Source organism: Triticum dicoccoides, chromosome 4B (assembly GCF_002162155.2).
Source record: "Triticum dicoccoides isolate Atlit2015 ecotype Zavitan chromosome 4B, WEW_v2.0, whole genome shotgun sequence".
Taxonomy (NCBI): domain Eukaryota; kingdom Viridiplantae; phylum Streptophyta; class Magnoliopsida; order Poales; family Poaceae; genus Triticum; species Triticum dicoccoides.
Window position 1 is genome coordinate 374,293,721 of NC_041387.1, and position 16,937 is coordinate 374,310,657.

Consider the following 16,937-nt stretch of genomic DNA (forward strand, 5'->3'; position numbering starts at 1 on the left):
TCGAGGCATCGGGGCGGCCTACATCAAGGGCACTAGCCTGAGAGGAGCAATCAGGTGTCACCTCTTGGTGGCCTGCCGAGGCCTCGGGGGCTTCGGCCTCGGGAGAGGCAGGCCGCGCCCCCTCGTCAGGCATCACCTCATGAGGGGCTCTGTAAGCTCCGGAGGATGAAACTTCGGGAGTTCCACGCGACATTAGCACCTCGACATCAGGCCCCCCAGCTCCTGCCAATGCTTGCCTCCCTGCGAAGACTCCTGGGGCAAGGACGGTGCGGGCGGCTGGGGGAAGGACCACAGCAACCGGGTTCTCGTGGGGCCCCACGAGGCCAACTGGGTGCAACCCCCATTCATCGAAGCGGGGCATATGCTTCACGAAGTCCACCCTCTTTGAGCAAAGATACAACAGGGCGCCTCCGCGATGAACGCTGCCAGGAGAGGGGTCGCCAGTCAGGACCAGCACCACCTTCTTCAGCGTCTCAGACGCGAGATCCCCTTCCTGGAGCCTCAAGCGGTCCTGACGACCAGAGTAAGCCCACATTGGGCGAGAATGGCACTGGAGAGGAGCGACGTGATGCTGAAGGAACTCCTTCACCACCCGGGGCGCCGTCACCCCGAGCTCCCTCAGCCTCTTGAAGCGATGCTAGGTAAAGGCAAGCTGGGGGCTCGTAAGCTTCTCGTGACCCCAACCACGATTGGGGATGGCAGGCAGCATGGGGTGCGCTTGCAGGGGGCTAGGCACCCCAACGTCCACGTACAACCACCGCTCCTGGAAACCGTTCGCGAAAGGTGGGAGGCTGAAATCGATCCTTGAGGCAGTCGTCTTCGGCACGGCCTGGAAGCTCATGCATCCCGAACACTGGGAAGGGTCGGACAAGTGCAGAGAAAAGAAGTGGCGCAGAAGGGCAACGGAAGGGGGAATCCCCACCATGGCCTCACAGACAAAGGCGAAGGCAGCAAGCAGAGTAATAGAATGGGGGCCAAGATGCATCATGTGGATCTGGTAATGGGAAAGCACCATGTTAAAGAAGGCGGAAAAGGGGGGAACCAGGCCTGTCCACAGGGCATCAACGAAGAGTCGGACCTCCATGACAATCCTGTCGAAGGAGGCGTTGGACGCGGGCCAGACCGTTGTCTTCCCGCATTTATTGAAGCTGGAGGCAAGCGCGGAGCAGACCTTCTCCAGGGCCTCCAGGTTGAGTATGAGAGATTTGTCAACGGCGGGAGCAGCCGCCAGAGGCGCACTGGTCGAAGATGCAAGTTTTTTCCCCATATACTTTTTCGTCGGCGCCATGGCACTGGGAGGGCAGAAGAACTCAAGAGGGATTGGAGGCGAAAACAGAGGCTCGAGGAGGAAAGAGGAACAAGGAGTGCGCAGGCTGCAAAGAGGGGATAACTATGCACACGCCTCGTGGCCGCCTAGCCAGGTGCGTAATGGGGGAGCATGGGGAAGCGGAGACGCCCACGTCCAATCAACCGCCATGCGGCGCCCAAGGCCGCAAGATGATGGGGCCCGCGGCGCTCCGCACTTGCCCCTTCGCTTCTCCGCTAAGCCAAATCCGAGCGCGCCTTGGGCCCAGGGGCTACTGCCGGCATTCTGGCAATGGGGGTCCCCAGACTTGCCTGCCTGCTGCCTGCGGCGTGGCTCAAGTGGTGGCCTAGTACGGCCCGTCTTCATCAATCCAAGTTCAAGACCCTCGCGAGGGGCAAGCCTCGCGGGGCGGACGACACAAGGCCTCCTCAGGGGCGGCCTCATTAGGCAGGCTCGTGAGGAGGCGGAGAGATCAAGGCAGGGTACCTCGCGACGTGCTCGTGATGCAAGCCATGACGATCGAGACCAGGCGGGCGCCAACCTGCTCAGTGTCCTTGTTTCCTCTTTGGTGCAAAGGGGGCAAGTGCAGCCGCAGAGTACCAAGGAATCAAGCAAAGGTTGCCATTTCAGTGGAACGAGACCAAGACCAGCGGAGCGGCAGGATGGAGGTCACCGTGGAGCCCAAGATGGCGTCATCTCTAGTGCTTTTGGCAGTCGAAGACGAACTTTAGTCAGGATAACTTGCACTAGATGTTCCCCTTCAAAATGGCCGCTGTTGGCGCCCTTCCCGCTCAATATTTGGGGAGAGGACCAGGGCCTCTATAAATAGGACGAGCCACCATAGAATAGAGGCATCTCATCAAGTCCTCATGAGATCCATAGGCGACTGAATTCACCCAGGCAGTTCATTGCACCAGCTCAAGAACACCTCTCGCGAGGCTGTTCTTCCCTTGTACCATTCATCATCAGCCCCAGTTGCAATCCACCGCACCGCACACTGGAGTAGGGTATTACACCACAACGATTGCTCGAACTAGTATAAATCTTGTGTCCCTCATGTTGTTCATCGTTTTCAGCTTATATCCCATGAGGAGATTGGACGTAGATCTATAGGGGACAGATCTTCATGCGTACCCCAGAGTTCGAACCTTAAGGGTCTGCCGGAACACCAGATCCGATAGCGTCTTCCCCGGCTCCGCGTCGTCCCCTTCCTAGGCCTGGCCGTCGTCCATCGTCGTGGTGCTCTTGGCGCGGCGTGGTAAATGTGGTCAACGACCGAATTCCATCAGAAGAGTACTGCACGTGGAGAGGCTGACAACTGGGTCCAGGGCAGCCACAAGGAAGTGCCTCCTTATTACGCGGAAAATAATTATTCCTCCAGCAGACAGCAGGGACCCACCGGACGAGCCACCGTATTTTGTGAAAAAAACATTTCCCTGACTGCTGGGACCTACCAGCTACATCTTCACACGCAAGGAAGTGCGTCCATATTACGGGCAAGAAAAATGATTCGCCCCCTGACTGCTGGGACCCACCAGCTACATCTTCGCACGCAAGGAAGTGCATCCGTGCAAAAAAAAATGATTCGCCCCCTGACTGCTGGGACCCACCTGCTACACTTCGCAGGCAAGGAAGTGCCTGACAGTCGGGACCCACCTGGTCGAAGCATACGTAGCATTGTCATTCTGGTCGCGAATGTGTGCGTACGTACTGGTCGTTGTAGAGGCGCGCATGTGTCGTAGTAGAGGCGCACACGTAGCATGTACACGTACGTACATCGGCCAGGGTGCAAGAAAGAAAATGCAGCCACGTACGTACATACGGGCAGGGTCTCGAACGCCTACTCGCGCATACGTACGACCATGGCTCGTGTACAAGGCTAGGTCTAAACGGAGAAACAACATCGTCGTCGTGTTCATGGGGAGGCAACGGAATGCTTCGTGTTCATGGCGAGACAACGGAATGCGTCGTGTTCATGGGGAGGCAACAGAATGCGTCGTATTCATCGGGAGGCAACGGAACACATGGGAGCCAACCGGCTTGGACAGAACAGACCATGGAAACGAGGCATGGCGTACCACAGAACGGAGGAAACGGCCTTGTGTTCGACCGGCCACATTCGAAACGGGATCCTGTTCATCGGGAGGGGTGTGGCGTACTGCAAAATGGAGGAAACGGACCTCCTACGATCGAAATGAGGGTCCTGTTGATCGGGAGTGGTGTGGCGTACCGCAAAACGGACAAAATGGACTTGTGTTGGGGCACTACGGTCGAAACGGGGGTCTTGTTGATCGGGAGGGGTGTGGCGTACCACAAAACAGATGAAACGGACTTGTGTTGGAGCGCTACGGTCGAAACGGGGGTCCTGTTCATCGTGAGGGGTGTGGCATACTGCAAAATGGGACTCCACGGGATACTGTTCATCTCCACCGTCGACCTCCTCAGCCTCCACGGGCTACCGTCGACCTCCTCCAGCCTCCACGGGCTCCTGTTCATCCAACCTCCATCGTGCGCTACTCCACCGGCTACTGTTCAACCACACCTGCACGGGCACCCCTCTACCGTCTATTGTTCATCCAGCCCTCCACGGGGTCATCCTGTTCATCCAGAGGCAATGCCACGGGGTCCTGCATCCACCCGCACTGCTCACTGTTCATCCAACACACCCAACCCAAGCCCCCCCTGCAACGCTCACTGTTCATCCATAGAGCCGGCATCGATCGGCTTCAGTTAGCAGCAGTAGCGACGGAATTGCTCGATCGGGTTCAGTTAACAGCCATCGATCGATCGCTCAGGTTCAGTAACGCGTAGCTTGCAGTGCAACACTCGAGTTCAGTTAGAGCCCAACGCCTCGCTCGGGTTCAATTAGAGCCAACGCCTCGCACAGACGCGTGTACGTGTATGAGAGAAACGCCCATCGCTCGGCCCCCGACCGCACACCATAACCGGGAACTCCCCGAAATTTTCCTTGCCCTCGCTTCTACCATGGTTTTTTCCGTCATGGACGGCCCAAAGAATGTCATGCAGCAATGTCTCCAGCCCGCCCAGGATGAAAAGCCCATTTTCTGTCATGATTTTTTGTCATAGAAGTAGGAGCCCACCACATCTATGATGATACCGAGTTTTTTCACAATTATCGTCATAGAAGTGTCATATGTATGTCAGAAAAAAATTTCCTTCGGCCCAAAATTTCACGGGTGTGTCTTTTTTGTAGTATATGTCTATATTTCATACGAACTTTACTTGTATGGAACGTATTAATGAAAAAGCATGCTTGCCGGATCTTGTGTGCGTGTGAGCAAAGCCCATACCAAGGAACAAATCCTCATAATTTTCAATATAAACACGGTTGCCCGGCAGCAGGCCTTGCCGCTCCCCTACTTCGTTCGACTATACTCACGCCTTTCGCGGAGGCAGGAGCGAAGTTGGGGTGGGCCTTACGCTTGCTTCCTTGCCGCTGCGGCTACAACAAGATTCTGAACCAAGAAAGAGTTCTCGGATGGCAGGAACGAAGGGACCACGACAGTTTTGGAATAAACGAGGTTTCATACGTTCCAATCTTTATACGGGAATGCATAGCAGGGGGTAAGAAAACTTACCTGAGTCTGCAGCCCCCGGCAACCCTGGCTTGCCGTGGGTGGACCTTTGTGCTTTAAGCCTCCGGAAAGATTGGCTTGCCGGGGTCGGAGTGTGGGCTTGTTCCCTTCCTTCCTCTTAGCTTGGCGGAAACACTTACGTACCCTGCAAACCAAAGAGGATGGACAGTAACAAAGAGATGTGAACTCGACCTCTATGCTAGGGGTTAGTCGCCACTAAGCACTATCAACCCTAACCGAGGGAGAGACTCAATCTAGCAAGCATTCTATAACTTAGGGTGCCAGCGCTTCGTTTATTTATGCTCAGGGTCTGCTCCTGGCTTTGTACAGAGGGTTACATGCCTTGCCGGCAAGGCTTGTACAAAAGGTGGCTTGCCGAGGGGTCCGGCAGCCGCGCCTTATGGGTAGAACTTGCGAAGATGCTCAATGTTCCAGGAGTTGCTCAGTGGAATGGCATCTTCGGTCTCCAGGCGGACTGAGCCAGGCCTGGTGACTCGTGTTACCCGATAAGGGCCTTCCCACTTCAGCGTCAACTTGTTGGAATTCTTGGCCGACTGAATGCGCCGAAGAACAAGGTCGCCTTCCTTAAAGCTTCGGACATGAATCTTGCGGCTATGGTAGCGGCGCAAGGCTTCTGGTATCATGCTACTCTCACAGTCACCCAAAGACGATCTTCGTCGAGAAGTGTTGCGTCATCTTGCCGCAATCGCTCTTGCTCAAGCTCACCGTAAGCGAGCACTCGAGGTGACCCGTATATGAGTTCCATGGGGAGAACTGCTTCTGCCCCGTATACTAGGGAAAAAGGTGTCTGGCCGATGGCTCGATTTGACGTTGTTCTGATCGACCAAAGAACTGCCGGCAACTCATCAATCCAATGCCTCCCGCTCTTGTGCACCCTGTCAAAAGTCTTTGTCCTCAGGCCATGTAGCACTTCAGCATTTTCCCTCTCCGCTTGTCCGTTGGTCCGTGGGTGTGCCACGGAAGAAAAATAGACATTGTTGTCGAGGTCTTCAATATACTGCATGAAGGTGTGGCTTGTGAATTGCGTGCCATTGTCGGTGATGATTTTGTTTGGCACACCAAAGCGGCAAACTAGCCCCTTAAAGAATTTGACGGCTGACTGTGTGGTCACCTTCCTCACTGCTTCCACCTCCGGCCACTTTGTGAACTTGTCAATTGCAATGTACAAGTACTCAAAGCCCCCGACGACGCGGGGAAAATGGCCATGTCGAGCCCCCAGACCGAGAATGGCTAGGAGAGAGGGATTTTCTACAAGGCTTGAGCTGGATGATGAAACTTCTTCGAATGAAACTGGCATGCTTCACACTTGGTTACTAGTGATGTCGCATCCTGGAGGGCAGTGGGCCAGAAGAAACCTTGACGAAAAGCCTTGTCGGCAAGGGCCCTTGACCCTATGTGGGAGCCACATATGCCTCCATGTATCTCTGCCAACAGCTCCAGTCCTTCCTCCCGGGAGATGCACTTCAATTTCACTCCATTCGGTCTTTTTCTGTATAGAACATTGTCAACGAACTGGTACAGAGCAGACCGGTGGGCTACTTTCTCTGCTTCTTCCTGCTCCTTAGGAATCTCCCCTATTTGGAGGAATCGGACGGTATGCTGTGCCCATGCTAGAGCCTGTGGCTCGATGGCAAGGACCAAAGGCATTTCCTCCGCCGTGAGAAGAGTTGCCTCCACGGCAAGGGCTTGACGCCCCGCCGGAGTCGGTTGTCCCATGGCAGGCTCGCTGTCCATGGCAACATCTTCGCCGGTGGCTCTAGGGAGCTCGGTGGGGAAGTTCTTGCCAGGGTCGGACTTCCTTCGCCTGTTCTGCTCTGTTGATGGTTCAACGGATGGTTGGTTTAATCGAAGCATAAAAGTACCTAGTTCCACAGCTAGCTTGAGGGCAGCGTGCTTCGACAGGTAGTCGGCCATGTCATTCTCCACTCGGGGGACATGCTCTGCCTCTATACCATCAAAGCGCTCCTCCAGTTTCCTCACTTCATCCACGAAAGCATCCATCAACAGGCTTTGATAATCCTTGTTAACCTCCATGACGCAAGCTATGAATCACCCCTGACGATGAGCTTCTTGACCCCGAGGTCTGCCGCGATCCTGAGACCGGCAAACAATCCCTCATATTCGGCAGTGTTGTTCGTCGACATCTCCCCGGAAATGTGCATTTGGATCACGTACTTGAGGTGCTCTCCGGTGGGTGCGACAAGCTGCACACCAGCACCGGCGCCTTGTAGCGAAAAAGCCCCATCAAAGTACATAATCTAGTTGCAACTTGTTTCCCTGCCGGGGAGAGTGGTCTCCTGGATCTCTTCATCAGGTGTCGAGGTCCATTCAATAATGAACTCCACCAGGACTCTGCTCTGAATCGTTGAGGTGCTTTCGAACTTCAAACTAAAACTTGACAACTCCAAGGCCCATTCCACAATCCTCCCCGTTGCATCTGGGTTATGCAGTATCCGTTGCAATGGGAGGCGGGTGACAACAGTGATCTCGTGCGCTTGGAAGTAATGACGCAGCTTCCTCGAGCCCATAACGAGGCCGAAGAGCAATTTCTGCACATCGGAGTACCTCGATCTAGGCCCCTGCAGGAGGGAGCTGACAAAGTAAACCGGGTGCTGCATCATCTTCTTTTTCTGCACCACTTCACTTTTGTCACACCATGATTTTCATGGCACAACACTTAAGATGATAAATCATGATAAAGTGTGGTTTGACAAAAACTTTTGCATTATTTGACTTTTTATTTGAGTTGGTTTTCTGTCACGCCTAATATGCGATACTATCCTAAAGAGACTCGAAGGTCCCACCAAGGATAGAACCGCATATTGATACACTTTGCAAGGTGGATATCATTACATCAACATTACATAATAGATAGGGATACATACAAAAGGCATACAATGCCACACGAATACAACATCATCTTACATAAGAGCAACATCCGACTACGGATGAAAACACAAACAGAAGCTCAAACGACATCCACCTTGCTAGCCCAGGCTGCCGACCTGGAACCTATCCCCTGATCAAAGAAGAAGCAGAAGAAGAACTCAACGCAGGCAAGCATCGCTCTCGCGTCATGATCATCGCATAACCTGTACCTGCAACTGTTGTTGTAGTAATCTGTGAGCCACGAGGACTCAGCAATCCCATTACCATGGGTATCAAGACTAGCGAAGCTTAATGGGAAAGGAAGGGGTAAAGTGGTGAGGCTGCAGCAGCGACTAAGCATATATGGTGGCTAACATACGCAAATAAGAGCGAGAAGAGAGCAAGCGGAACGGTCGTGAAGCTAGCAATGATCAAGAAGTGATCCTGAACTCCTACTTACGTCAAACATCACCCAAAACCGTGTTCACTTCCCGGACTCTGCCGAAAAGAGACCATCACGGCTACACACACGGTTGATGCGTTTTAATTCGGATCTGGTGTCAAGTTATCTACAACCGGACATTAACAAATTCCCATCTGCCTATAACCGCAGGCACGGCTTTCGAAAGATTATACCCTGCAGGGGTGTCCCAACTTAGCCCATGATAAGCTCTCGCGATCAATGAAGGATATACCTTCTCCCAGGAAGACCCGATCAGACTCGGAATCCCGGTTTACAAGACATTTTGACAATGGTAAAACAAGACCAGCAAGACCGCCCGATGCGCCGACAATCCCGATAGGAGCTGCACATATCTCGTTCTCAGGGCAACAACGGATGAGCAATCCGTACAACTAAAACCAGACCTCAAGTTTCCCCGAGGGGGCGCTGCAAAGTGCTCTAGTTCGGACCAACACTTAGACAAGCACTGGCCCGGGGGGGGATATAATAAAGATGACCCTTGGGTTAATTACTCCCAAGGGAAATGTAGGTGGTGGTGAGGCAAATGGTAAAACCAATGTTGGGCCTTGCTGGAGGAGTTTTATTCAAAGCGAACTGTCAAGGGGGTCCCATAAATCACCCGACCGCGTAAGAAACGCAAAATCCAGGAACATAACACCGGTATGACGGAAACTAGGGCGGCAAGAGTGGAACAAAACACCAGGCATAAGGCCGAGCCTTCCACCCTTTACCAAATATATAGATGCATTAATAATATAAGAGATATTGTGATATCCCAACCAAAATCCTGTCCACCATGGAGAAATCTTCAGCTTCACCTACAACTAACAACGCTATAAGAGGGCTGAGCAAAGCGGTAACATAGCCAAGCAATGGTTTGCTAGGAATGGTTTCAAAGGTTGGAGGTTCATGGCAATTTGGGGAGGCTTCATAAACAGGTGATAGGTAGCACAGCATAGCGATAGAACGAAGCAACTAGCATAGCAATGATAGTAGTGAGATCCAGGGTAGCGGTCATCTTGCCTGAAATCCAGCAAGGAAGAAGAACGAGTCCATGAAGAAGACGAAGCCATGAAGACGAACCAAGCGTAGACGAACGAATCCTCACGATCGCAACGAAACGGGAACTATCGAGAAGAAGCACACCGGAAAGAAGCAAGCAACATAGTAAACACACAGCATAATCATGGCATGATGCACAATCAAGTATGATGCATGTCCGGTTAAAGAGGCAAGGCATGGCAAAGTGCAACAAACAATACTACAAGTTAATATGCAACGAGTTGCATATTAACGAAACACCACATCAATTATTTAGTTCTCTCTCGGTTTTGTACCCAACAATATTAAATGTTATTAAACATGGCAAGGGGTGAAGCATATGAAAACTACCTATCTAGGCAAGTTTAAATGAGGCCGGAAACAACAAACAACAATTCCGGAAAATCCCCACATGCAAATTATGGATTTGGTACTGTTCTGCCCTAAACACAATTTTAGAGTTGTTAAACAGTAAAACAAAGTGGACCATGTTAAACTAGGCATTTTCCACCCCATTTACATATAAAGTTTATTAAAATCGGAGCTACGGTTAATTAGTTACGAAATAAATCATTTTAACATGGCATTATGCAAAATAAACACAAACAGCATGTTAAACATTTTTAACATAGATGAAACTCACATATTATTAATCTAGACAATTTTCTGAGCATTTTGCATATATAAAGTTTTTACATATGATGCATATTTTGTGAGTTATTAAATGCATGAACAACAGGGGGTTTTCTGCAAATCTGTAATCTCCTGGAAAAACCTAAATTCACAGATCTGAAAAAAAACAGAAGCAGGCTGAAACTGGCTGGCCCGCTAGTGTACAGGAGGGGGAAGCTGGAAGGCGCTGCTCACCCATGGGCCATGGCCCGGACGGAGGTGAGGAAGGCGGGCCGGAGGGGGGGCTGCTGGGCCTGGCGACGCGGAGGAGGCTGGGCCCTCCTGGCGCTGGCGACGCGGCCCAGGAGCGACGCGGTCGTGGCCTTGGCGCGGTCAACGGCGAGGAGGGGAGACTGGATCGGGGCGATGCAGGGCGCGGCGGAGGATCCGAGCGCAGCGGGACGACGGCGAGCGCGGAGGTCACGAATGGATGCGGGGGAGGGAGCTGAGGCCGGATCTGGTGATGGAGTCACCGGGGCGGCGAGGTCCAGCACGGCAGGGCGGCGGCAAGCGCTCCGGCGTGCGATCTGGCAGCGGCTCTTGCAAAACAATGGCGGCGGCGCATGGCTTAGAGGAGAGCAAGGGAGCAGGGAGGAGAAGAGGAGGCGCGCGGCACTGCCTGGACGGGGACTCGGCGACCTGGTGGCGGCGACGAGGCTCGCCGGCGACGGAGAACTCCGGTGGGGCAGATCGGGATGCTCGGGGAGGAGCCAGGCGAGCGGACGGGCGCGGGAGGCTGGGGCGCCTCGGGCCGAGATGGGCTTCCCAGGGCCCGATCTGGGTTCCTGGCGGGCCGCGGCGGCGGGGCTGGATGGGGCGACGTGGCAGCGCCTGGTTGGCTGCGCGCGTCGCCGGCGGCGGGGTTGGACGATGGGGGTGCGACAAGTGGCGACGGGGTGCTGGCTGGGCACGGATTTCGAGGAGAGGAGGTGGGAGGCAGCTGGCTGATGATTGGGGGGCACGGATTTCGAGGAGAAGGGAGGAGAAGGCCAAAATGGCAAGGGGGGCTGCTATTTATAGAAAGAGGGGTTAGGATTGGGGGTTTGAGGCTATTTCGGAGTCGTTCGATCTCGATCGGGTGGTCCGGAATGGAGGGGGGTTAGGCTAACTAGTGGGCTGAGAAGAGGGGTTAGTGGGCTGAGAGAAGAGGAGAGAAAGAGAGGTGCGGCCCGGTGGCAGTTTCGGAGACCGAAACGTCTGACGATTAAACCGACTATATCGCGGTTATAAATATAACGGTTGGGCAGTCAAACAGACACCGAATGCGACGAAACTTGACAGGCGGCCTGTCTACACTATAATAAGACCGCACGACAAGTTGCAACCCATTCTGAGAAATTTTTTATGCCACTTATAAAATAATATTTCGGAGGTGCCGCGGGCACGTGCGAGTGTGGTCGGGCTCAGAACGGACAATGGAGAGAACTGGCGGAACCTGAACGGATGCAAGTTTTGAAAAACATGCGGATGAAATGCAGATGATCACATGAGATGAGATGCATAACAAGAACAAAATGCAAAACAACAGACAAAAACCCAACCACGAAGGAAATATCATATAGCATCTCTGGAAAAGGCAAGAGTTGGAGTTACGAATATGGAAAGTTGCATCCGGAGCGTTACATTTTCTCTTTGTGTTTTCAAGTGCTCTTAAAAGTCAACATAGCTTCGCCTTCTATACTTCCTTTCCTTGATCCAAAACTTCTGCCCAATGATCATACCATGTGTATAGTACAATGTAGAATTTTCTTACAAAAACAATTTGGCCAAAAAGTATTTTCTAAATTTAGTTTTCCAAAAACCCCTGAATTGAGGTTCGCACTGCAAGTACTTGATTTGGGTTATGAAAAATCTTTCAAAGAGTATGTTTGATTCCTATTAGGTATAGGACTCCCAAAAACCACAAAATTATAATTTTAAAAGTCATTTTGCTATTTTATTTAAAGGCTTTTTCTTTAGGCCAAAAATGGTATTTAATAGGTTAAAATTGTTTTAATAATTTAAAAATATTTGTGAAGATTTAGGGAAACTCAATGGACATATATTGTCCATATATAAGAGTTTCAACACATGGTCATGTTCATAATATTGGTCAAACCCCTCAAAAACCCTTTCTGGATATTTCATGATTTTGAAATATTTACAAAGGAAATATTCTCTAAAAATTCCAAGAAAATTCTAGAATGTCACATATAACATGTTGCATGATATTGCCAAGCCTCATGTCTTGGAGAACAACATAACATCAACAAATCTCCTCAAAACCATCCCTGACCATTTTGAAGTTTGAGCAACTCTACATTGCCAAACATGTCCAAATGTTCTCAAACTTGGTGCACGTGCTACAATGGTCTAATTATGTATCTAGACCAAATGGCACAAGTTGGAGAAAATGATATCTTGATCAAAGTGCCTCAAAACCCTCTCTATCCAGAATCAAATTTGAACAACTTTACATTGTCAACTTTCTTATTTTGCTCTCAACCTTTGTGGGAATGCTCTAAATCCCAAATGATGACACTGCACCAAGTGGTGCATCAGGGAGAATAGTTTTGCATGTCTAGATCTTGGAAAACTCATTTATGTTGATTTCTAGGGTTTACAAAAGTTGCATTGGAAACTTTGCCCAAATGGACTCAACCTTGGTGGAACCTATTATTATCTCATGCCATTTGACCCTGTCAAGCCTCATGACAAGAGGAGTTCATCTTCTTGCCCAAACCAGAAACAAACACCTTCTGCCATTTTACTAAAACCCCTGTTTTGACCACTTTCCACTCTTCTCCATGACCTCAACTTTTTACCACACCCCCTCCTAGACCTCTTCTACCTACAGTAGCAATGGCTGCATCTCAGATCAATAATTGAGGGGTGAAACCACCTATTTTACCTCTCTGGACAGCCCTTGCACCCCTCTTCCTCACCTACCTCCTCACTCCAGTGGCCACCCAAGGCATCCAAGGATTTCCCCACATTCTTTACTCCTCCCTAGAGCTACCAGACATGCTTGGCCGTGCCCACTTTGCCAAAAAATTGGCATGCCAGCCATTTGCACGCTCTGGAGCAGGCTACAGTGCCCTCCCGCACTGTAGCCACCCCCTGCCAACCACCTCCTACCACCTCGGGCCTCCCCAGCATGCCTGACGATGCGCCTCGACGTCTGCGACACGCCACACGTCTGTCCCCCTCTTCCTTCTCCCTCCTGCTGCCCTTGCTCGCACGCGCGCCGGCCGCCCGAAAGCTCCAATGAGCGGCCTCACACGCGCAAGCTCTCCGGCACCTCCCTCTCCTTCTCTCCCCCTGGTCCTAGACCACCCCCCAGGAAAGCCCCTGGCTCAAGGCCGAGCCCTCCCGCGGCCTCCAGTGACGGCTGTGAGCTCGACGGTGCACCGCCCACGGTGCACCGCACCCCTCCTATTTAAGGCCACCCGGACCCCATTCTCTCCATCCCTTGAGCTCTATCGCCTCCTAGCGATCACCAGCAGAGCCCCAGCTCCCCTCCCCCTCTCTATGCTCGGCATCGAACCGAGCGCCGCCGCCTCGGGTCACTGGTGTTTGTGCGGTAAGAGCCTCCTCCACCGCTCCTTTCGCCTGATCTGGAACGACAGCGAGCCCCTGACTCCTCCCCCCTCCTTTTCCCCTTCGTTTGTAGCCGAAGTCAACCAGAACGACCACTGCCCGACGCACCTCCCCCATGCTTCCTCTTCGCCGGCAAACCAGGCAACTCCGGCGATGTCCACCACCACCACCTGAATGGCGACTCCACGCTGAGTCCAACGGTGCCATCATCCCTGCTTCGCTGCCGGTGAGCATGCCGGCCCTCTGGTCGCGATGTCAGAGATGACAGGCGGGCCCCGCGTGTCATCCTCTCCTCTCTCTCGCCCCCTCTCTCTCCCACTCGCAGCTGGGCCCCGCCCGTCAGGTTCAAACCTGGCGCGTGCGCGCCGCTCGGCTTGCCTGGGCCGAATCGCCTCTGGGCCTGTGCGCTGCGGCTGTTTTGGCCCAATTGCACAGTGGCCTTTTTCCTTTTCTTTTTCTGTAACTTTTCCAAAAATTCCACAGAATTAAATATTCATCCAAATGCAATAATTCCAACTCCCATATTTTTCTAAAAATCCCACCTATTTAATGGTGTAACTTTCATAAATATCCATCAAATTTTTCTGCACTGTTCAAATTTAGATTCAAATTTGAGCATTTACATTCCCCTCTGAAAATCCATTTGTCCTATTCCACAACTCCAAATCCATAACTAGTAATTTTCCCCTTCTTAGATTTCCCCCTAGTATTTATCAAAAATAAGTTGACATTTTTCTGAGCACTTCGGTTTTTCTGTTTTACTATTGCCTTATTTTCTCGTTATTTTCTTGAGACGATTAGATCACGTATTAGACGAAGTTGCTGAAGAAGAAGAAGGAGAAGGATTTGAAGAACTTGAGGACCAAGCCAAACAAGGCAAGCAGCCCTTTGACCATGACACCCCTCTTGTTCATCGGTACCCTTCTTCCGATTGCATGGTGATAAAACATGACGGTGGTAAATTTGTTGTGAACCACCCCATGATGCATACCCCTACTCATGACCTTACCTTATTCATGATTGCATTGTAAAGAGACTAGTTGATGCATGTGTACCATGAACTCTTCATGGTTACATTCTTTCGAAAACCCCATCGGGTGCCCCTAATGCCCTTGGGAGATGTTGAACTAAGGTCACCACTTGAGGAAGAAGTGGTGTACCAAAGAGAGCTTTTGGTGTGTGTGTGTGTGTAAAATGATGGATTAGATTTATGTGTGATTACCGTCCCAACCAAACATGTGCAACCACTCTACCCCTTTATGGGATGGGGAATTATTGATTACTTAGGCTGATACTAGCATGGTGCCCACATTACTAGTGACGGGGGTGACTTGAGGTCACTCTCGGGATGTGGTCGTGCTTGGATAGGCGGCCATGACTGTTTTCACAGGGCACCGAACACACCGTTGGTCCCTTCATGTATGCGTAATAATGTGAAATGGGAAGAGTCCCATGATCTTTTGCTTATACACGAGGGTCGTGTATCAACGAGTGGACCCTATGTTAGTGTCGTCTAGAGAAAGGTAATGATCGGGTGCTTCCCCTGAGTACTTGAGGTACTGCGGGATTGTGGATGACACGAAAGCTTCCCGGATCTTGTGGGTAAAGTGGGCAACCTCTGCAGAGTGTCAAACTATTCGAATAGTCATGTCCACGGTCAAGGACAGTTGGGAGGTGCTACTTAAACTATGTCCAGAAATTTTACAATCTCGGTGCATCTGTGTGTGGAAGAGAACTATTTTTTTCAAGGTGGTGACTTGACATGTTGAATGAAATGGCAATTATCCAAACCCTATTTATGTTGATATCTGTAACCTATTCTCAAGGTTGCCCATGTTCATTGATGCATATCTCACAAGTTGATAGGACATCTCAACTAGCTTGAAGCTAGGTTGCTTACTTGTTGTAAAGTTGCATTGTTACTTTGAACCAAATCATGGGTTGCTTGCGAGTACATTCAAAGTACTCATTGGCTTGCCACTGGTTATTTAATTGGCTAGGCATGGAAGAGCAGGAGTTCAAAGAAGAGTTCTTTGGAGACGAACATGCGAACTAGGATGTTTCCCAGTCAGAATGCCTGTAGGGTTAAGGCAGATGGCATCGGTTCTACTTATCAACAAAGATTTCCGCTCCTTAAGTTTATTTGGTATTCGGCCCCTATGGCTTTATCTATGTAAGACTTGACCAGAATGGTCATAATTTGTGTAAGACGGTATGTATGGATCTAAGACTCTTGTTATTCAGCTTCTGTGTGTTCAGTGAGCATTGATCTCTAGGATCACTGTACACGTGCATTTGGTGATGACGACTTATGAGTTGGGGTCCCCACGAGCTGGTATCAGAGCCATCCTGACTGTAGGAAGCCTTAGTTAGCATGGTCGTTAGTTAGGATAAAACAAATCATCAAACCCACCTATACCTTGCCTTTTTTCTGAGATTTCCCAAAACTGAGGGATATTTTCAGTATTGACCCCTCCTATTCAACTTTTGTAGATGGCTGTCGCCCCCTTTAGACTCCTTACGACAAGATTTCCATCACTCCTAAGAGATTGCCTCCAACAATGCCACTATCCCTTGCTGCCCATATACACCCGGCACGAACTAGAAAATGATGTGTTCGAGAAGGAGTTCTACGCCAAGGTTTTTGTGCCTGCCAAGACCTCACCTCAGGGGTGGTTCTTCGTTGGACCACCTATGCCAACAAGAGACCTAGCCATTCAGCAAGTGGCATACGAAGCACTCCTCCGTCTTCGAGACCTCCTTCTAGAAATGAAAGAAGAACATGCCACCCGCTACCTGCCTCGCAAGAGCGGATTTGGAGCTCCGACTCAAGTGATGATTTCCCCAGAAGACGAGGATCCAACCCTCAGGTACCAGATCAGTTTCGTCAACGCAGGAGACTACCTTCTACGCCACCTTACCGAAGCATTTCTCAAGGCTCGCCAAGATCTCCCTTCACTTCTACACATCCACTGCCTCAAGAAGAAGAAGGTAGTCGAGCAAGAACAGCAAATCACTGCCCTAGAAGCCCACATTTTTAACCAGGAGCAGCAAATCAAGGGACTTCAGAAAGCTCGCAACCAAACCCCACGCAAAAGGCATAGGAATGGATTTCCATATCCACCTCATAGAGGATCATCGTCAGGCCCCCGACGACAATACCCAAGACTGAATAGCAACCCTTTTGCTTCTGTCACATGTCACAGGTCTGGTGAACTCGGTCATATTAATAGGATGTGTCCCAACAAGCAGTCGACTGTCGCATGTCCATTGGCACCCAGGAGAACCTAGAAGCTGAAGACCGAATGCCTTTCTCTCAAAGTGATGAAGCAAGCACGACTACTGAATCCAAGGACCCCTAGGGTAGGATGAGTCGTGTACCCCCTATGCG